Source organism: Rhinopithecus roxellana, chromosome 1 (assembly GCF_007565055.1).
Source record: "Rhinopithecus roxellana isolate Shanxi Qingling chromosome 1, ASM756505v1, whole genome shotgun sequence".
NCBI classification, from domain to species: domain Eukaryota; kingdom Metazoa; phylum Chordata; class Mammalia; order Primates; family Cercopithecidae; genus Rhinopithecus; species Rhinopithecus roxellana.
The window spans coordinates 156,149,842-156,172,422 of NC_044549.1; the positions used below are offsets into that span (position 1 = coordinate 156,149,842).

Sequence of the window (22,581 nt, forward strand, 5' to 3'; positions counted from 1 at the left end):
CCCCAAATACAGATGATACAGAAATAAATAGGGCCCAGCTCCTGCTGCTGAGGCCTTAGAGAAAGACCATAAACTACTGGGTGGAAAATCACGTAAAGCATTAAAAACTAAGGGCTGAGGTGGTGCCAACTCTACTAGAGGAAGTCAGAAGTCAGAAAAGGTAAAGTTCATCCTGGATTTTGAAGTTTGAATAGGAGTTCACCAAGCAGAGCAAGGCATGCCCAACAGAGAGAAGAGCAGTACAAAGGCTCAGTCATGAAAGTGGCCCATTCTGTTAAGGGATGGGGAGAAGCTGTGAGGTGGGAGAGGGTATAAGGGCTGCAGTGATGAGAAATGGTCTTCAACAGGACATCTGCTCCAGGCAGAGGTATTTCTAGTCCCAGTTTATCCTGCAAGCAACTGGGACTGGTGGAGGTTTTCTAAGCAAGCAAGTAACATTATTAGATTGTTTTCTCTAAACTCCGTGGTGAGCTCCCAGCACTAAAACGGAGCTTTGATGGAGCATGAAGTGGTGAAGAGGGGCCATTTCAGTGAATAGAAGACAGGGTGAGAGAGACCATCTTTTCTGGCTCCTGGTCTGGCCTGAAGCCCCACCATCCACCCCACTAACCCCTGGCTCAACAGATAGTGAACTCTTGTCAAGTCCCTCCTGGAACACTAGGCTCCAGAAGCTGCTAACAGAGTAATGGGGAGAGACAGAGGAGTGGGAACCAACTGCAGAGATAAACTGATGAGGAGCCAGAGAAGTATGATGTGTCCAGTGGCTCCCAAGATCCTGAAAGGAGCATGAGCTTCCAGCTAGATAGACTATGTTCAAATTCCACCTCTACCCTTTCCTACCTGGCATAACCTTGGGTAATTCACTTAACCTTTCTGAGACCGTTTTTTCTTTTCCCTTTTTTTTTGAGATGGAGTCTTGCGCTGTCGCCCAGGCTGGAATGCAGTGGTGTGATCTCAGCTCACTGCAACCTTTGCCTCCCAGGTTCAAGCGATTCTCTAGCCTCAGCTTCCCAAGTAGCTAAGATTACAGGTGTGCACCACCGTACCCAGTTAATTCTTGTATTTTTAGTAAAGACAAAGTTTCACCATGTTGGCCAGGCTGGTCTCAAACTCCTGACCTCAGGTGATCCTCCCACCTCGGCCTCCCTAAGTGCTGGGATTACAGGCGTGAGCAACCACGCCCAGCCGAGGCTGTTTTCTTATCTATCAAATGGCAATAACAAGTCCCATTCACTTCAAAGGTTTGTTCTGAAAATTAAAACTAATTTATTTCAAGTGACGAGGATAGTGACCACTATAAGGAATAATGGCTCTCTAAATATTATTAAAGTGATTATTAATATCTTCATTTTTATCTTATGTGTCTTTTATATGATGTGATAAAATCCCTTAGGCTAAAAGATCTTCAAATATAGCAGGCCCCCAGAGGCACAAGATGGAATTAGCCCTCCTGAGCCGCTCCCAGGACGGCTGCGTCTCCTACACGAGACTCTGATCAGTTCCTTCCAAGTTGCTTTCTGCCCTCCTTGGCTGCTTGCAGTTTCTGTAGGATCACATTTCCCACCTGACCCAGTGGGCCCAGCAGAGCTGCGGGCCTTGTAGCTCGGAGCTTTTCAGAGGTCTCACATGACAACCTGGCAGGGTGCAGCTGTTCCCGGCAAGGGCATTAATAATACAGGCCTTTTTCCGCAAACTCTGGCAAACAGTCTAAAATGACAAGTGAAAACACTGAGTCCAAATTCTCACTGGGGCTTAGGGCAGAGGAAGCCAAAATAGCTCGCCTTTATCAGAGCTAAATCGTGGAACTAAATCAGGGTTCTGCTAGGGGTGGTGGCTGAGGGAAACCGCTGGTGATAAAAGCAAAGAAATGGGGGAGAACCCGTGGGGGAGGGAGCTACAGTCACACTCCTTACAGAATAAACTATCTCGCCTAGGGGCAGTTCCAGCAGAAGGCTTCAGAGACCCCCGGGAGCAGAGAGAAAGAAGTCCATATGCCTTGCTAGCTGAGGAGCAAATTGGGCCATGAATTTCATCTTAGCAATAGCCAATCAACACAGCAGCTGCTATACCCAGCCCTGAGACATCTTGCACAAGAGATTTTATAAAGAACAAGCCGATCTCCCCTCGCAAGCAAGCGACAAATGGAAAAGGTCTCGGCAGGATTTTTGTGCCCTTTATTCATATTGTATCAGCACCTAAAATAATGCCTGGCATTAAAGCACTCAGTAAATATGAGTGACTGAAGAAATACATGTGTGGGGAGAGAATATTAACCAGCAGCACCAGTTAGTAACTATCCAAGGTAAGCAAGCCATTCGGTCTCTAGGAGCCTCTATTTCTTCATCAGGAAAAGTGGGGTAATGACACCTACTTTGAAAGGGTCTTACAAGAATTAAAGCCAGGCACGGTGGCTCACACCTGTAATCCCAGTACTTTGGGAAGCCGTGGTAGGTGGATCACTTGAGGTCAAGAGTTCGAGGCCAGCCTGGCCAACATGGTGAAACCCTGTCTCTACCAAAATGTAAAAAATTAGCCAGGTATGGTGGTGCATGCATGTAATTCCAGCTACTCGGGAGGCTGAAGCAGGAGAATCACTTGAATCCGGGAGGTGGAGGTTGCAGTGAACCGAGATAGTGCCACTGCATTCCAGCCTTGGCAACAGAGCAAGACGCTATCTCAAATTAAAAAAAAAAAGAATTAAATAAAATGATGTATGTAAACACCTCTAAAACAATGCTTGGTAGAAGGAGGCACTCAATAAATGGACTTCAATCTTCAGCTACAAATTTGACCTCAATCTTCAGCTATAAATCAGACCTCAACTATCAACTCTCCATTGCCAATTCTTACAGAGGAGCGGAAGGTTTGGGGGAGGCAAATAAAAGGGGAGCGTAAACCAACTAAAGATGATAAATCAAAGGAAAGCAAAGGAAGACCCACAAGGTCACACCTCACTGGATGACCTTGGACAAATCAGGTACTTTGCTGGGTCTCAGAATTCTCTGTGGTAGGATGCAGGGAGGTGAATTTGATCTGTGGTTTTCATATTGTGTGCAGGAACTCTAGCAAGCCCATGGAGACCCTGAGGGGCTATCTTGGGGTGGAGAAGAAGGAGATCAGTGAGCCCCAAGCAGTTTCAGGCAGCTTCCTATGGGAGGCTGTCCTCGGAAGAAACAGTCCCACACTTGGTCCAGCCTGTTGTAAACTAATGCTTTCTCTGAGGTCCCCAGTTCCCCCTGGGGCCAGGATTGGGATGAGGTAACGAAGGTCTCACCCTAGCCCCAATCATGAGTCCCCCAGATCTCCTTCAGTGCCAGCCTCACTCACTTTTGTGGCATTTGGCACCGCCAGCCACCCTCTCTGGAAGTCTCTTTCCACTGCCCACCCTGGCACTGCCTTTCGTGGGTACAGCGTTGTGTTTCTCTCCGTCTCTTTCGCTGGATCCTCTCCTTCCTCCTGGGCAAGAGAAGTAGAAAAAGAGGGAAGAAGTGGATGGGAGAGTACAAAGAAGCCATGGGAGAACACACTGTGGGGAAGCTTTGGTTGTGGCCAGGCAGAGGGAGATTGGTTGAAAGGTAAGAGGCAGATGGCCAGGCAGGTATAGACCTCAGCGACAGAGAAGAATCACTCCCCCTCACCTGGCAGAACTTTCTCTCCCATGCACTTCTTTCCTTACCTCACTGCCCCTGTCCAAGTCAGGTCCACATCATCTAATACTAGGATCCTCACGACAGTGTCTCATGTGTCCCTCGCTTCTTTTTTTTTTTTTTTAATTGAGACAGAGTCTCACTCTGTTGCCCAGGTTGGGGTGCAATGGTGTGATCTCGGTTGGAGTGCAGTGGCGCGGTTTCAGCTCACTGCAACTTCTGCCTCCCAGGATCACGCGATTTTCCTGCCTTAGCCTCCCAAGTAGCTGGGATTACAGGCATGTGCCACCACACCCGGCTAATTTTTGTATTTTTAGTAGAGACGGGGTTTCTCCATGTTGGCCAGGCTGGTCTCAAACCCCTGACCTCAGGTGATCCACCCGCCTCGGCCTCCCAAAGTGCTAGGATTACAGGCGTGAGCCACCATGCCCGGCTGTCCCTCACTTCTTACCTCCTCACCAAAGATTAATCTCCTGAAGTCCAGCTCTGAGTCATTAAGCTCCTCCTCAGACATTGAAATCGAATCTTCCATGTTTATTCCATTAAGTGCAAATGCCTCAGTCTAGTACACAAGGCCGTACTCCCACTCACTCCCCAGCCTCCAAGCAACACCCACTGTGCACACAGGCACCCGCTTCCCTGGATTCACCCTGGCCGCTGGCCCTGACTTTGCCTGCACTCCTTTCCTCCCTCAGTGGACCCTCGCCCCAATTTCCTGTCAAATCTGCACTGTAAACAGCACACCCACTCTCCTCTCTTCCAAGATCCTGCATCCAGGCCTGACAAAGCCTGGAGCTATTTGCAGATGTTGGCGAGTACACTTCTCTCTGTCTGCTCAGTCAATAATTCACTGCAATACCAGGTATTGCAAAAGAAGGCCTTTGCCTTGCCTTCAAATAATAGCTACAGGGTAGAAAGGAGAAACCTGCCCGGCAGCTGCCATGAACTCCATCTGAGCAGGCAAGTTAGGCTACACTTAACAGTGTATCTTCAGTGGGAAGCTCATCAGCCACAGTGAAGAAGACCCCACCACCTGTGAATTTCTTTATTCCCTTTTGCACCCAGCCCTGCTGTGGGGCCCCCAGGATCTCAGTAAATACTAATTGGATTAATTAATTAATGAGATCTTCTGCTGGGAGCATAGAACTAATTCCATAAAAACAAAAATAATTCTCCTGTCTTTTGCATCTAAAGCTGACCCCATCAACGACAGAAATGTTCTATAACTGGATTGTGGTGACAACTGCACAGCTCAGTAAGCATATTTAAAAAGTCACTGAATTGTATACTTAACATGGGTTGATTTCATGGAATATAAACTGTACCTCAATAAAGTTGTCCTTAAATATCTGTATGATGATCAAAACCATCACGGTGGCTCACTCTGTTCAGCTGAGTGATAAACTGAGTTATGAGCGTACCCAAAAACAAACAACAGAAAAGATGCTCCAGGTCTGTAAGGTGTGGAATCCAAGCTCAGTCTCGGTTCCTGCAGTACCCGCAGCACCTGTAAATGGTTGGATATGGGTAATCTCACAGAACAGTCTAGGCTGTTGGAGTGGGGATGAGGGCCCTGGGGTAGCCAGGTGCCTGGTCAGCCTAGAGTCAGAATACAGCACAAAGTGGACTGATCCTACTGAACCTTCCACATTGGCCTCTCCAGTGGCCCAAAGCTAGAGAGTCAAACCCCAGGTTGAAATCACTTTCCTGAGGAAGTAACCACTGGCTTCCCAGGCTGTTGTTCATTCACACAGCACCACAGAGCTTCCTCCACAGCAACCCCCACAATTCATGGTTTCACATTTGATCGTGTTACTATTTAATTAGCATCTGCCTCTCTCTCTTTAGACCACATGCTACAGGAGGTCAAGTGCCATGGCTCATGTGTTCACAGTGCCCAGCACAGAAGCAAGCACATAGTAGGTGTTCATTTAAAAAGTCGATTGAACGCTGAATGAGTGAATGGACACTCTTCACTGACTGAACTTGGGTAAGGGACATGTGCCCTGTTTTCTTTCAGTGCAGCACTGCCCTAGAGCTGGGTGTTCATGATGAGGGCCTCCAGGAGAGGAGGAGAGGCAAAGAGTTAGGAGAAGGAGCCAACACTCCCTAAGACACTTCACTTTGCCCTCACAACAATCTACAAACTGGCTATTATTATTGCTCTGTCCACAGCTGAGGCAACTGAGGCGTTGCAACTGGAACTCAGATCTGTCAGGCTAGAAACCTCTCTCCCAGACACCCCTGATGGGCAAGAGTGAGATGAAGTGGATAGGAGTCCCTACAATGTAGTCAAGGTTACCGCTGCACAGGCAGGGGGTTGAAAATCTGAGGGCCAGTGCAATCATGTGCTGTCTTCCAAGGTCTGGTCTCCTGTATCATCCTCCTCCAGCCTCTTCCTGCAGTGTATGTGAGCTGGCCCTGAGTGCACAGGAGACTCAGAAAACAGAAGAGGGCCAGGCACGGTGGCTCATGTCTGTAATCCCAGCACTTCGGGAGGCCAAGACGGGCAGATCACCTGAGGTCAGGAGTTCAAGACCAGCCTGACTAACATGGTGAAACCCTGTCTCTACTAAAAATACAAAAATTAGCTGGGCATGATGGCGGGCACTTGTAATCCCAGCTACTCAGGAGGCTGAGGTGGGAGAATCACTTGAACCCGCAAGGCGGAGGTTGCAGTGAGCTGAGATTGCACCAGTGCCTCCAGCCTGGGCAATAAGAGCAAAACTCCATCTCAAAAATAAAAATAAATAATAAATAAATAAATAAAACAGAAGAGTATCTTCCCAGCAGTGATCCAGGGCCTGAGCCCACTCACATCTGGGCAGCCCATGGCCAGTGCAGATCTCCAAAGACCTCTTCATTCCCCCTGGAAATACACTCACTTCTCCATATTCCATTTCCCATCTCAACATCCCAAACTGCTCCTGCCCCAGAGAAAGCTCACGGCAAATTCTCCTCTTCTTCCCACATGCTCCTAAGGGGAGACACCGAGGTGTCTGCCCAGCTATAGCATAGTGCTGCACTGAAATCAAACACAGAGTATGTGCCTTACCCCAGTGCGTCAGTGAAGAGAGCCCGCTCACTCACTCAGCATTCAATCAACTTTTTAAATAAACACCTACTATGTGCATGCTTCTGTGCTGGGCACTGTGAACCCACGAGCCATGTTATGTGGCATCATGTGTGTGTGCCACATGAGGTTCTATCCACCCTAGTGCAGGTAGTGTACACATAGTAACAAGAGTAACAAGCAGTGTGCCAGGCGCGGTGGCTCAAGCCTGTAATCCCAGCACTTTGGGAGGCCGAGACGGGCAGATCATGAGGTCAGGAGATCGAGACCATCCTGGCTAACACAGTGAAACCCCGTCTCTACTGAAAAATCCAAAAAACTAGCCGAGCGAGGTGGCGGGCGCCTGTAGTCCCAGCTACTCGGGAGGCTGAGGCAGGAGAATGGCGTAAAACCGGGAGGCGGAGCTTGCAGTGAGCTGAGATCCGGCCACTGCACTCCAGCCTGGGCCACAGAATGAGACTCCGTCTCAAGAAAAAAAAAAAACAAGCAGTGGCCGGGTGTGGTGGCTCACGCCTGTAATCCCAACACTTTGAGAGGCCAGGGCGGGCAGATCACCTGAGGTCAGGAGTTCGAGACCAGCCTGGTTAACATGGCAAAACCCTGTCTCTACTAAAAATACAAAAAATTAGCTGGGCGTGGTGGCTTGTGCCTGTAGTCCCAGCTACTTGGGAGGCTGAGACATGAGAATCGCTTGAACCTGGGAGGCAGAGGTTGCAGTGAGATGACATCCCTCCACTGCACTCCAGCCTGGGTGTCAGAATAAGACCCCATCTCAAAAAAAAAAAAAAAAAGAAAGAAAGAAAGAAAGTAGCATGTAGCATAGCATAATGACTAAGAGGACAGACTTGGGTGTCATACTCCCCAGGTTCAAATTCCAACTTACTAGCTATGAGACCTCTCTATGCCTGTTTCCTCATTTATAAGATGGAGTTATAAACTGTACCCAATTCTTAGGGTTGTCATGGGGATTAAATGAATTAATATACAAAAAACACTTAGTGCCTGGTCCATAAGAAGTGCAATATCATTTGCTGTCATCGTTCGTTTCTTTCCCCAGTGCATTGAAGTTGCCTCTCCATCCGTAAGAGGAGAGAGTGGAAGATGCTGAGCTAGGGAAGGCTTGAGGCCATGGCAGCTGCCCTTGGTACTGTATGATCTCTAAACGCTGAGAACACAGTCCTCCTGGGCCGGCTCTAGAGGCTTCTTCATCTCGGCTGCCAGTAAGTAGAGATATGGGCACGCTGGCACCAGGGAGGAATAGGGTGGAAAGCATAATAAAAAATCAGCACTTACAGGTTGTTTGCTCATCTGTGAACAAAACCAATCCTCCCTGGAAAAATACACAGCTCGATAAAACATCACTTTTCATGGGTCCCCAAGGACAATGACAAAAGATTTCCTATAACTGATGAACTGGGCTGAAGAACAAGGAAGTCAAATTTCTGGGGCAGCTCTGAAGATGATGGGAGTTTGTCAGCACCAAATCCTCTTGCTTCCCATGCTTAAGGAGCACAGGCTGTGGTCTAGATTTAGACAGCTAGACTGCGGGAGCAGAAAGAGAGGCACACAACCAGCTGCTAGGGAAACACAAATTAAGACCACAATAAGATATCGCTACACATCTATTAAAACAGTTAAAGTTGGCCGTGCGCAGTGGCTCATACCTATAATCCCAGCACTTTGGGAGGCCGAGGCGCGTGGATCACCTGAGGTCAGGACTTCAAGACCAGACTGGCCAACATGGTGAAACCCCATCTCTACTAAAAATATTTAAAAAAATAGCCAGGCTTGGTGGCACACACCTGTAATACTAGCTACCTGTAATCTCAGCTACCTGTAATCCCAGCTACTAGGGAGACTGAGGCAGAAGAATCGCTTGAACCTGGGAGGCGGAGGTTGCAGTGAGCCAAGAGAGCGCCACCGCACTCCAGGCTGGGCGACAAGAGCGAAACTCCGTGTCAAAAAAAAAAAAAAAAGCGAACAGCTAAAGTTAAGAAAAAGTGACACCACTAAATGCTGGCAAGCATGTGGAGGAAGTGGATTATGTTGCTGGTGGGAATGTAAAGTGATACAGCCACTCTATGAAATGGTTTGGCCGTTTCTTCAAAACCAAAATAATATGCTCACCATGCAACTTAGCAATTGAACTCCTCGGCATTTATATCAGAGAAGCAAAAATCTAGGTCCACACAAAAATCAGAACACAATTGTTCGTAACGGCTTAACTTGTAATAGCCAAAAACTGAAATTAACCAAAATGCCCCTCCATAGGCAAATGGTTAAACTGTGATACATGCATACCACGGAATACTATTCAGTCATTTTAAAAAAAAGAGCAAACTATTGATAAATTCTACAATTGTAGTGGACCTGAAGGGCATTATGATGAGTGCAAAAAAGCCAGCTCAAAAGGTTGTATATTGTATGATCCTATTTAGAGAATATTCTCAATAGGCAAAATTATAGAGGTGAAAAACAGAGGTGGGGACAGGGTGACAATAAAGGGTCAGCACAAGGAAGACCTTTTTGATGATAAAATAGTTCTGCATCTGCCGGGCGCGGTGGCTCACACCTGTAATCCCAGCACTTTGAGCGGCTGAGGCGGGGGGATCACGAGGTCAGGAGACAGAGACCATCCTGGCTAACACAGTGAAACCTTGTCTCTACTAAAAATACAAAAAAAAAAAAAAAAAAATTAGCCAGGCATGGCGGGCGCCTGTAAACCCAGCTACTCAGGAGGCTGAGGCAGGAGAATTGCTTGAATCCGGGTGGCGGAGGTTGCAGTGAACCGAGATCGCGCCACTGCACTCCAGCCTGGGTGACAGGGCGAGACTCCGTCTCAAAAAAAAGAAAAAGAAATAGTTCTCTATCTTGATTCTAGTGATGCCTATACTAACCTACACACAGGAGAAAATGACACAAACTATACACACATGTTGTACCAATCTCAGATGCCTGGTTTTGATATCATACTATAATTATGTAAGAAGAAACAAGAAACTAAATGAAGGATGCACCGGGAGTCTCTGTACTATCTTTTCAACTTCCTGTCCATCTACAATTGTTTCCAAATAAAAAGTTAAATAAAAAGAAAAGGCGCATAGCCAATAAGAAAACTGGGATTCCAGTTCTGACTCTTTGCTCCAAAATCTTGGTGTTCCAACCAGGTCAAATTATTCATAGCACTATGTGTACCATGACATTTCATATTTCCATGTCTTTGCACATACAGACGTCTACTGAGGCTACCCTTCCCTCCCCTAGATAACTTTTCATTTCCTTTAAGTTCCAATTCATATAGCTTCTCCTTAAGGAAGCTTCCTTGACTCCCCATCCTGAGATCACTGCTCTTCCTCTGCACTTCCTGTGCACCACACTTATTCCCATCCTGAGATCACTGCTCTTCCTCTGCACTTCCTGTGCACCACACTTATCCCCATCCTGAGATCACTGCTCTTCCTCTGCACTTCCTGTGCACCACACTTATTCCCATCCTGAGATCACTGCTCTTCCTCTGCACTTCCTGTGCACCACACTTATTCAACTGAATTGCAATAATTAGTTTACTTGCTTTCATCTCCTGTCATGTACAAGCCACAGAATTGGAGAACAATTTTGCAAAACATATCCAGTAAAGGACTTAATCCGTAGAACATATAAGGAAACTTTACAACTCAATCATAAGAAGACAAACAACCCGATTTTCTTTAAACAGGCAAAAAAATCTAAACATTTCACCAGAGGAGCCATGCAGGTGGCAAATAAGCACATAAAATGAAGCTCAGTATCATTCGTGTTTATGGGAATGCACAAAAAAACACAATGAGAGATCACCATACACCTATTGAAATGAAAAAGATGGGCTGTGCGCTGTGGCTCACACCTGTAATCCCAGCACTTTGTGGGGCTGAGGCGGGTGGATCACTTGAGGTCAGGAGTTCAACGCCAGCCTGGCTAACATGGTGAAACCCTGTCTCTACTAAAAATACAAAAATAAGCCAGGCATGGTGGCAGGCGCCTGTAATCCAGCTACTCAGGATGCTGAGGCAGGAGAATTGTTTGAACCCCAGAGGTGGAGGTTGCAGTGAGCTGAGATCGCGCCACTGCACTCCAGCCTGGGCCACAGAGTGAGACTCTGTCTCAAAAAAAAAAAAAAAAGAAAGAAAGAAAGAAAAAAAGAAAAAGAAAAAGATAGACCATACCAAGTGTTGGCAAGGAAGTGAAGTGCCTGGAATTCTAGCACACAGCTGGTGGTGACATAAAATCGTACCCATTCTCTAGACGACAGTTTGGCAGCTTCTTTAAAAGTTACACAAATGCCCACCATATGACCCAGCCATTCTACTCTTAGGAGATTACTCATGAGAAATAAATACTTATGTCCCACAACATTTTTTTCCACAAATGATTCTAATGGCTTTAACAGTCCAAAATTTGAAACAATCTAAATGTCTGTCAACAGGTAAATGGATATATGAATTGTGGTATATCCACAACTAGGACTACTGATACACATAACATTGATGAACAGCAAAATAATTATGCTGAATGGAAAAAAATGCATGCTCTATAATTCCATTTACATAAAGTTCCAGAAAATGCAAACGAATCTATAGTGTGAGAAAGCAGCTTAGTCTAGTGGTTGCCTGGGGCTGGAGGGCAGGAGATGGAAGGGGGCAGGAGGGAGGGATAAAGCTCAGCAGGACACTCTTAGGGGTAATCGTTATGTTTATTAACTTAATTGTAAGAATAGTTTCATGACTGTATACCTATGTCAAAACTCACCAAGTTGTACAACTTAAGTATGTATAGGGTTTTGTCTGTCAATTACACCTCAATAAGGGTGTATGAAAAAAAGATTAATGGGTACCATCCAATAGACATCTACTTTGTGGGGAAAAGGTAGGTATTATTTGGCCCGTTTTACAGATGATGAAACTGGGTCAGAAAAGTGGGTCAGAAATGGGTCAGAAAGTGGGGAGGTCATGCAGCTATGGTCAAGTCAGGCTCAGACCCAAGTCAAATGGCTTCAAAGCTGGGCCACTTTTCTCCATACTGTGATGCCTTTCTACAGTGGCAAATTCCCAACCTGAAGCCATAGGCTGTAACTCCCTGGCCTAAGCAAGACCTCTATGAAGGCTCCAAAGGAGAGTGAGGGGCTGGGGTTGCAAGAGATCTCCGGCATCATTGAAATGACACCCTCTCCCTCTTGGGTTGCCACTGCCACAAATACCTCCAACAGCCAAAGTCAGCCCATCCTGGACCAGATGGGCTAAGGCAGGAAGGGCTGTGCCTGCTCCCCAGGACACCCTGGCCTCTAATGCCATGACGGTTTTGTGTCAAGGACCTGACCAGACAGTCAGCAGAACAGACTCCACTTCCTCCCATGCTACAAACAAGATCCTTCCCCTTTCTGGGCCTCCATTTCCTCGAGTGAAAGCCATGATGGCTAACGATCAAGCCTTCCAAGTAGCTTTTTCGGCTCTAATTCACGTTCTGAGTGCCCTGCTGAGCCAAAGCTGAAGGCAGAGCACCACCTCCACTTAGCAGTGCCTCCCCAAATCACTCCCTCTGCCACTCTGCCTCCTCCTCTCCTCAGCCCTGTCCCTCAGCAAGTCTCTTCCAAAGACCCTGACTCCCTCCCCCATCTGCTGGTTTGTGCCCCAGTTAGCAAGTCAGGCGCTTAAAACTCTGTGTTCAAGCTAGGCACAGTGGCTCTCACTTGTAATCCCAGCACTTTGGGAGGCTGAGCTGTGTGGATCACCTGAGGTCAGGAGTTCCAGACCAGCCTGGCCAACATGGCAAAACCCCCTCTCTACTAAAAATACAAAAATTAGCCAGGTGTGGTGGCAGGCACCTGTAATCTCAGCTACTTGGGAGGCTGAAGCAGGAGACTCGCTTGAACCCGGGAGGCGGAGGTTGCAGTGAGCTGAGATTGTGCCACTGTATTCCAGCCTAGGCAACAGAGCGAGACATCATCTTAAAAAACAACAACAACAACAACAAAGAAACAAACAAAAAGAAAACACCTCTTCAGGAGTCTGGGAACCCCGGACACACAGCTACTTGAGACATCATTTCTCCCTTTAGCGTTCTTGAAGGAAAGGCTGGACATGAGTGGTGACAGACAGATGGAAAAGAGAAGGTCCTAAGCAGCCTTGAAGTATAGCAGCCCCTCCTCTTGTCCCTGTCAGATCTGTATGTCCAAGTGTGGGCCAGAGTTTCTTGCCCAAACAAGCTGAGATATTTGGCAGGGCACATAGTAGGCTTTCAGTAATTATCTGTGGAACTGAATTCAATCCCTCTAGCCAGAGGAATAACCTCTTCCCGAGTTGCAGAGGAAAAGTAAGCATATCTGTCTTTGTGTACTCCCCTGGAAACAGTTCTGAGAGTCCAGAGACTGAGATGCCCCTTGCTTCTAACTGGCGGGGAGATTTGGGGGCCCAGTGCCACTGGGCCTCACCTCCTGGGGCATCAGTTGAATGAGAGAACTACACTATAGAACTCTACATTATATAGAACTACACTATAGAACAGCTCTGGTGCTATCTTACTGTACAAGGAAGAGTCCTTGGGGTTTGAAAGGAACAGTGCAGCATTTTGTAAAGCTCCAAGCACTTTGAGCTGCAGCTATTCACAGAGCATCTGAGATGGAATGATATTCCCTGACGGGAGAGACTCTGTGTGTCAGAACTGGATTTTGGAACTACCACGTGGGCAGGTGCTTGCCATAAAGAGCACTCACTAGCTTTGAGAAGCTGTGGAGGTCACAGACAGCCTTAGTGTATGTCTTTTGCTTATGAGCTGTGAAATCTTGCAGAAGTCTCTTTACCTCTGTGAGACCCAATTTCTATATCCGTGACATGGGATGGATACCTTGTTAGCTCATCACAGAATTAAATGAGATAATGTACACAGATCACAAAACACTGCCGGGAACCATCATGAGCTCAATCAACAGCCTCTTCCCTTCCTTCCCTTTGTCATAAATAGACCTAAAGGTTCTCAGAATAAGATCTTAGTTAGGTCGGGCACGATGGCTCACACCTGTAATCCCAGCACGTTGGGAAGCCTAGGCGAGTGGATTACCTGAGGTCAGGAGTTCGAGACCAGCCTGACCAACACGGTAAAACCCCGTCTCTAAATAAAAATACAAAATAATTAGCCGGCATGGTGGCACATGCCTATAATCCCAGCTACTCAGGAGGCTGAGGCAGGAGAATCACTTAAACCTGGGAGATGGAGGTTGCAGTGAGCTAAGATCATACCACTGCACTCCAGCCTGAGCGACAGAGTGAGACTCCGTCCCAAAAAAATAAAAAATAAGATCTTAGTTGATTTTGCTGACCAGAAAACCAGGCCTCTGATGGCCTTAAGTCCAAACACACTAGAGAGGTACTTCAGGAAGTACACTGGGACTTCAGATACAGGGGAAGGACTAGGAAGGGAAGAGGCAGGGCTGGCACCTGAAGACCACCCACCACGTTCCCTGCCAGTTATATGTAAGCTCCGTGATGAGGCGGCCTCCTGAGCAGCGCTCCATCCTCCACCCCTCAACCTGAGCTGCCTTCCTCCCAGGAGTACGTACTTTCTCCTCAGGCACTGGTAATCACCAGCTCAGTGGCCTGGGGTTCTTAAAAGGAGGATGTGGGACCAGATGGACTCTGTAGACCTCACCACCTTTATAATTTTCTGAACCTACAATTCTACAAAGATAAACTGGTGCTTAACGGATGTCCCACCCACTCCCTATCCCTCCTTTGGGACACATGAAGAGATTCAGGAAGCAGAGGGAGGGGGACAGAGGCTGGGACTTCATTATGCTAATTTATTAGCTCTAATCTGCCACAACAGCAGGGCTTTGAAGAAAGAGGCTTTTGTTGCAATTTCACATTTGGCAGGAAGTCCCCCACACCCGCATTAGAGATTATGAGTCAAAAACTCTGATTTCACTTCTGGCTCTTATATCCTGCATTGCTGACGCTCCCTTTTCACACTTCTCTGACCAACTTCTTGACTTTTCCGGGAAGGAAATGTGCCCCAGATGTTGGTCAGTAAGTGGTGGGTTTTCATCTGCCTTTATAAAACAGTGTCAGTAATCCAAAGGCTCCCCAAGGAGCAAAAGCCAAAGGGGGAAATGCAGCCAACTTCTCTCTACCACTAAACCAAAGGTTGCCCAGTCAACCAAGCCCCTCTCTACAGGGGCAGGGAGGCTCACTGGATGCAAAACATTTCTATTTTCATTATTTTATGAACCCTCACGATTGTTGTATGAAATAATGATGGAAATCTCACGGTCATTTATTCATGCAGTTCATGTTACTGGGCACCTACTGTTCACAGGTGAGGAAATGAAGGGGTGCATAGGGGAAGTGGTTTGCAGGTTGCCCCACAGCCTGGGGTAGAGTAAGCCCTGAAACCAGCAGCTTGCTTACCTAATCAGAATTTCCAAAACGAAAAAGCCTTGGGTTGTAGCACTTGCTCATTTCCGTGGCATAAGTTTTCCCATCATGGTCAGTTTCAATCCACCCATCATTTTTAATCGTTTTTAACAAGCAGTTTGCAAAATTCTTGAATATATAAAAATTGGGAAACAGAGAGAGTTTCCAGATTAGGGGGGCAAGTTCTCCTTCTGCCTCACCTTTCTACCTCCACGCAGGAAAAATCAACATCCTATGGAAGCTTAAAGAGTAACCTTAATAGAAAACCACCCGGAGGATTGTTAACAGGGGCAGGATTTCAGATATACTGTATTTTCTTCCACAATAGTATTTTTCCAGTCATCCTATGAGCATGTATTACTTTTATCATCAGAACATATCTAGGTCATTAAAATCAATTTTTAGTGAGCTTCCCAGAATGTTTTGGAATAACCTCTCTGCATAATTTGTGACTCTGTCACCCTTGGGTTGAAAGAGAGAGAGAGCGCAGCACGCGCGCACATGTATGTGTGTGTGTGTGTGTGTGTGTTTCCCAAGAGCTCCCTTGCAGAGCAGAGGAGGTATACTTAAGTTAAGCATTCACCTGAATCTGGTGCAGTCTTACCTGGAGGATACATTTATTCCCTTGGGAATTCAAATTTCACCAGCAACTGAGAAAATACAACTCCCATCAAGATTCCAAAAGACCTGCTCTGACAAACCAGAAGCCTTTGACCACCAAATGACCTTGCCTCCCAATGGGCTGAGGCTGAAGCAGATGGTTTAACTGAACCAGAAACTAACTGCTCCTTATTTCCTGAGAAGGCCCTCTGCCTCCTGCCCCTGCAAAAAGGCATTGTGTCCTCTCTTCCTCAGGCTGGAATTCAAGGGGTCTTACCTCAGCACTGGGATGGACACCTGGCACCAGGGCTTGGGACAGGCTCAAGGGGGCCAGTCCATTTCAGCTGGGCTCCATGACATTCACCACTTCTTCCTGGACTGCTGGCTGCAGGGCTCTGTGCAATTGGCTCTCCCCTTGCCTGCAGGGGGGAAAAAAAACAACAACAAAGCGAAGTTTCACCAGAAGCACATAGGTTAATACATCCAAGAGGAAAGAGTCTTTGCTCCTCCCACTGCCAGCTCTGGTCGCTAGTGCTCCTTTCAGAACCACGGTCCTCACCTGGGGCAGCCAGCCTCCTTTCCAGGACCTAAACGACCTACATGTTCACCCAGACTCATCCATCTAGGGCTGTACAATTTGAGAGTGAGTTGCAGATTAGGCAAAGCAAACTCAACTACAGTCATGGAATCGTTGTGCTACACACTACTCATGGTAAGAGAAAGCAAGGATTAGAAGCTACAGATAGGGCCCAAGACTTGTGTTTAGAGAAGGTCTGCAGACAATGGATTTCAATCAACAACTACATCAAACTTGTTCACAGTCTCCTTTGACCTATAGTATGTTGTTTATGCTGTTACAAATGTGAATTCATGCCTGTAATCCCAGCTATTTGGGAGGCTGAGGCAGGAGCATCGCTTGAACCCAGGAGGTGGAGGTTGCAGTGAGCCAAGATCGTGCCATTGCATTCCAGCCTGGGCAACAAGAGCGAAACTCCGTCTCAAAAAAAAAAAAAAGTGAATTTAATTTCTAATTCATTTTGGAAGCATTCTTAACTGATTCTAAATTTTCAACCCATATATTATTATAGTTGTCTGAATAGAGAGCATTTGTTTTTAAAGTAATTGTTTTTCCTTGTGTCAAAAAAATGTATGTTCAATCTATCAATTCTAGAAAATATAATTAAATGAAAAGGATGAAATGTACCTATTCTTTCTTTATCCAAGATAACTACAGATAACATACTCTGCCTGTTTCTTGTTTCTATTTTTCAGATTATTTATAAAGATGTAATAAAGCTGGGCATGGTTTAGTAAGTACTGTGTCATTAATCTTCAGCAGCATTATTTTAATGGCTACATGATATATATGTACCCATGAGTCTCCAGTGAGCCATGTATAGTACCCCACACAGCTGTATCATAAATTGTACCCAACCCTCAAAGGCTGGACATTTAAGTCACCTCCAACCTTTTGTTTTGTTTTGTTTTTGGCTAATGGCAAATAGTGTTTGAAACAAAATCTTCCAGGGATCCCCACGATTATTTTCTTCAGACAGTCCTAGGAATAAAATTGTGCTGGGTCAAAGAGTTTCCAAATTTTTCAGGCTTCTGAACAGTCTTGACATGCTACCTTCAGGACTACTGGTACCATAGAAACTGCTCCCTGCAATGAAGAAATGTGCCCATTCCCCTAACACTCCTCTCTCCCCCAAACCCCTCCCTCACCCACATATCCTCATTCACCTGCTGTAACCATTTCTAGTGGAAATGAAGGTGGAGTTCTCAAAGTCTGACTTTCCGTTTTTCATGCTCACACTCAGCTCACCCCCAGCCTAAGATAAGACCCATTATGCTAAATGAACTCCGCTAATCAAGCTTAGGAAAGAGGGGTACATGAATGATAATTCGTAAGGAGAGAAAGAGAAACCCATGGAGGGACAGGGGAGTGATAGATACACAAGGACAGTGTCCAGGGGAAAGAAACCCTTAGATACAAAGAGAAACGAGAGTCATCCCATGAGACAGCAGATGCTGACAGACAGAACTGCAGCTGAAGTGAGCCATGTGATGGGTGGTAACGTCAAGACCTCACAAAGATTCAGGGCAGAACAGGGCAAACAACAAAGGCATCCGGTGAGACGGAAAAAGAAAAAGTTGCTTGAGGCCTTGGGCACTTTGCTGCTGTTTATAATTAATGCCAACAAAACACCATGAGCCAGGGTCACTGTGGGGAAAGAAGAGCAGTCAGGGAAGAGGTCTTAACAGGCAAACAGCTGAGCTAGTGGTCAGCTAGGAGCCACCCACAAGGAGCCTTCCTGGGGGAACAAGAGCAAAGTGTTCCTGGGGTGGGAGTGGGGTGGGCACTACTGGGCTGACTGCTCTGCCTCCTTAACAGGAAGGAAGCCCCCACTCTCCATCTCTCCCTAGCCAGCCTCTTGTATCCTTCCTTTCACTCCAGGCCAAACCTTCAGTGAGAGATGGATAATTCACCTACACAGATAACTAGGTTTCTCAGCCCTGTGACCCAAGCAAAAGCCTTGGGGACCTGTCTCATGCCCCTTTCCAGCTGACCCGCCCCGTGCCCTGCCACTCGCATGCACCCTACACTCCAGTCATAGCAATTTGCAATTCATGAGGGAATGGGGTGTTCCTTTCATGCTTCTTAAGTCCTTTGGAAAATGGTTTGCAGATCTCCAATATTTAGGCAAGTCATTCTACCTGCCTACCCTGCCCCTACCCCACCTACTCATTCACCTGGACCTCCCCTGATGGACAAAGAGTAGAACTTTGACTTAAAGACAATTCATCCATACCTGAGGAAGCTGGGCCTATCTGACACTCTTTCAAAATTGCAACTATGAAAAAAGACTCTAGTCAGCTGGTGGTAGACCCTGGAGTTAAGGGAAAGGTATTGGTGGAACCGTGACAAGCAAATGCCATGCACAAGATCAAGTGATGGGACCGGGCGCAGTGGCTCATGCCTGTAATCCCAGCACTTTGGAAGGCCAAGGCGGGAGGATCATCCGAAGTCAGGAGTTCAAGACTAGCTTGGCCAACATAGTGAAACCCTGTCTCTACTAAAAATACAAAATTAGCCAGGCATGGTGGTGTGCACCTATAATCCCAGTTTCTAGGAGGCCGAGGCAAAAGAACTGCTTAAATCCAGGAGGTGGAAGTTGCAGTGAGCCGAGATCAAGTCACTGCACTCCAGCCTGGGCGACACAGTGAGACTCTATCTCGAAAAAAAAAAAAAAAAGATCAAGCGATGGAGTTACAGGGGGCTCTATGGAAGGAGAGGAAGCTGGCCTACAAAGAGAGCAGGCAGAGGCCCAGGGAGAGGTAGACAGAACATTCAGGCCCAGGACAGCAGGTATGTAGTGAGTCCAGTGGCCATGAGGCTCGTCTCTGCATACTTCTTACTCCTGCACACACTCCCTGACCCCCTTCAATTTGGGAGGGCGCCTCTGTTTCTTGCAACCAAATTGTTCCACGTACAACAATCTCTCCAAGGCCCTGAGGCTGCAGCAATCTTGGGCTGGGAAATCAGAACGGAAAGAGCAGGACTTATTTCCAGCTCTGCTCAACACAGCAAATCTATGCAAACTAGACGCCTGGTACTGAGGGCAGGTGCTGCAAGTAACCCTGCCTGTGAGGCCCAGGCAGGAAAAGAGTTAACATGGGCCTGGATTTCTTCATCCTGTGCAAGAGCTTGGTTTAAATGGGCTCTGGGGTCCCAGCTAGCTCTGGCTCCTGAAGCCTAAGGGGGCTCTAAGTGAGACTGGGGGCTCCCCTATGACCTAGTGCACGTCTTGGGCAGGGCTTGGGCCATCCATTGTAAGCACTCAAAGTCTTTTTAAAACAAAAAAAAAAAAAATTTCTCAAATTTGTAGCTGAATTTAGATAGATAATCAAAATCTACTGGATGGGGCCAGACGCAGTGGCTTATGCCTGTAATCCAGCGCTTAGGGAGGCCGAGACCAAGACGGGTGGATCACCTGAGGTCAGGAGTTCAAGACCAGCCTGGCCAACATGGTGAAATCCCACCTCTACTAAAAATACAAAAATTAGCCATGTGGTGGGCGCCTGTAATCTCAGCTACTCAGAAGGTTGAGGCAGGAGAATCACTTGAGCCCAGAAGGCGGAAGTTGCAGTGAGCTGAGATAGTGTCACTGCACTCCAGCCTGGGCAACAGAGTGGCACTCCAGCCTGGGCAACAGAGTGACACTCCATCTCAAAAAAAAAAAAAAACAGAAAACAAAAAAATCTACTGATAGGGCCATGCTAGACTGCTAAAGTGTAGTTGGATGACTCTTCTATTTTAAATTATAAAGTTGTTTTTTTTTCCTATCAAGTAGATTATATAACTTCCTCCTATCACCATACTGGGCACTGCAGATTCAGCTGATCATAGGCTTTGCACGCCTCCTACCTACTCACATGCTTCCTGGCCGCTTTAACACAGTTTCCACTTAATTCACAACCCCCTGTAATCTGTCACCACAACTTCTGCTCTCTGAGCTCCTCCTATCCCACAAGGGTCACTGAGCCTGACATCCAGATTTGGTTTCTCTACTTTCCTCTCGAGGCCCAGTCAGCCAAGATTGTGCTCAACTCCTTCCTTGTGCTCAGGGTCTGTTCTCTGCTTTATCTCTTGGGGCACTGTACTGTCCCCCAACCCGAGAGCCCCTGGCAGCAGCTCAGCCAATCCCCTTTCTCCTCCACCCTTAGACCCAGAAGCACCTAGATGACACAGAAGATGATTCTAAGGAAGAGGGTGGCTAAATGAGAGGCTGCCTTGGGCGCAGTGACTCCTTCTTGCCTCCAGCAAGTGTTTCCTTCAAGTAGGTGTACAATGTGTGAGGTACCGACCACAGACCCAGAACCAGGATTTGGAGAGCCCACCAGGTACCAAGGAACCCAAAGAAGTTCATAAATTGAGCCAAGAATTTCATGGCCCAGCCCCTCAAAGCAGAACCATTGCTCAAGGGCTCTATGTTGAGTCAGAGAACAGGTTCACCTGTCACAGGAGTAAGGCTGTGGCCCCAAGTCCCTGGCTTCAAGAAGCCATCCCCACTCAGCACACTGGAGCCTTAGGGTGAGATAACCCTTTTAACCCCAGAGCCATTCTTCCACATGGTCTGAGATGTGAGCAATGGTTCTGATTATGTTTGAATATGGAAGCTAAATGAGCTAAGAGCTTTTATTGATCCTTGTGCATAAAACGTTCCAGAATCTGGGTCTCTACAAATCTGCTGAACACAGCAGTCAAATCAGAAGACACTGCACCCAAAACACAATAAGAACGTCTGCTAAGATAAGGAGACCTCCCGGATTATTTCTGTCCCCCTTTTCCTCTCTCAGGGCTCACATCCCTTCTTGATGGTTCATGTGGGGAGCCCAGATCCAACATTACAGGGCTCCTGTTCTAGACCTAATAATATTCACCACAAATGTTCATTTATTTTTAATTTCAATTTTTTTTTTTTTAGCAACTACTATGTACCAAGATAAGATCCATTATGCCAGGCGCTTTATGTACTAAGTTATTCATTTATTCCTCACACAATTCTACGAAGCAAGGAATGTTTTCTCCATTTTCAGATGAGGTGACGACAGCTTTAGTGACCAGCACAGGCACAAAGCAGGTAAGTGACTAAGCCAGAGTTCCACACACAAAGCTGCCTCCCACAGCTGCCTTCCAGGGGCTTTTCTTTATCTTCCCTCTACTGCTAGGCCAAGAGATTTCAGCAAAGAGCTGAAACTAAGTATGAGTTGCACACTGAGTACATGGGTGAGCTCTGACAAAAAGAGAAATGGTGTCTGCATTTACAGAACCAGAAAAGGGAAGTTCTTCTGCCAGTGCCATCTGCAAAATTTCCAAAGGAGGGTACCTCTGCACATTTATTTGATGGTGTTGTTAATATGTTCTCTAGAGCAAACAATTATTCAGTTTTGATTGCATGCCTATTTTAGGTGCCAATCTGGATACAGGGGGAGACAGTGAGCCTTTATTTATTTATATTTTTATTTATTTATTATTATTTTTTTGAGACGGAGTCTCGCTCTGTCGCCCTGGCTGGAGTGCAGTGGCACAATCTCAGCTCACCGCAACCTCCGCCTCCCACGTTCAAATGATTCTCATGCCTCAGCTTCCCAAGCAGCTGGGATTACAGGCACCTGCCACCACACCTGGCTAATTTTTGATATTTTTGGTAGTGACAGGGTTTCACCATGTTGGCCAGGCTGGTCTCGAACTCCTGACCTCAAGTGATCCACCAGCCTCGGCCTCCCAAATACTAGGATTACAGGCATGAGCCATAGCGCCCAGCACAGTGAGCCCTTTTTCAAATCAAAGCAACACACACCCGTGATTTTTAAGGTCCAGTGGTACTGCAAGGCTTGTAAGGAGAAACAGCAGGCCCTGCCCCACCCTCCATATCCCTAATTCTGTCTTTCAACTCCTGTGTCTATTTCCAGAGTCATCTCAGTGTATCTAAATAGCATGCTTATAGTTTTTCAATATTAGATATTATTCATAGACTTCCTCTTATAGAAAATAAGGATTTAGCTCCTTACCACCATTCCATATACCACCTCTCCTGTCCCACATTCTCCCAATAGTTATACCATTTTTAAGTCAACACTAATAAGTTACGTTATTAAGTTACATTATTTTGTCAAGTAATTATTAAGTTACATTATTATAACCAGACAAATTATTGTTCATAGCTGAGCCATGTGTGGTGCTATGATTAATTACTTTCATGTACATTTCTTAGTTGCCATTTGTAGAGTCCATTATTGCCTCAGTTGTTTGTTT

At 46.6% G+C, this 22,581-nt stretch overlaps 1 protein-coding gene across 3 annotated transcripts in view; it reads right to left on the reverse strand.

The window, feature by feature from the left end:
* The window catches only part of ST6GAL1 (ST6 beta-galactoside alpha-2,6-sialyltransferase 1), a 149,302-nt gene that overhangs the window by 97,053 nt on the left and 29,668 nt on the right, over window positions 1-22,581 (reverse strand). For all 3 annotated transcript variants that reach the window (XM_010389774.2, XM_010352508.2, XM_010352502.2), the window contains exon 2: window positions 16,039-16,180. The gene's annotated coding sequence lies outside the window, so the exon portion shown is untranslated. The remainder of the gene's footprint in view (window positions 1-16,038; window positions 16,181-22,581) is intronic.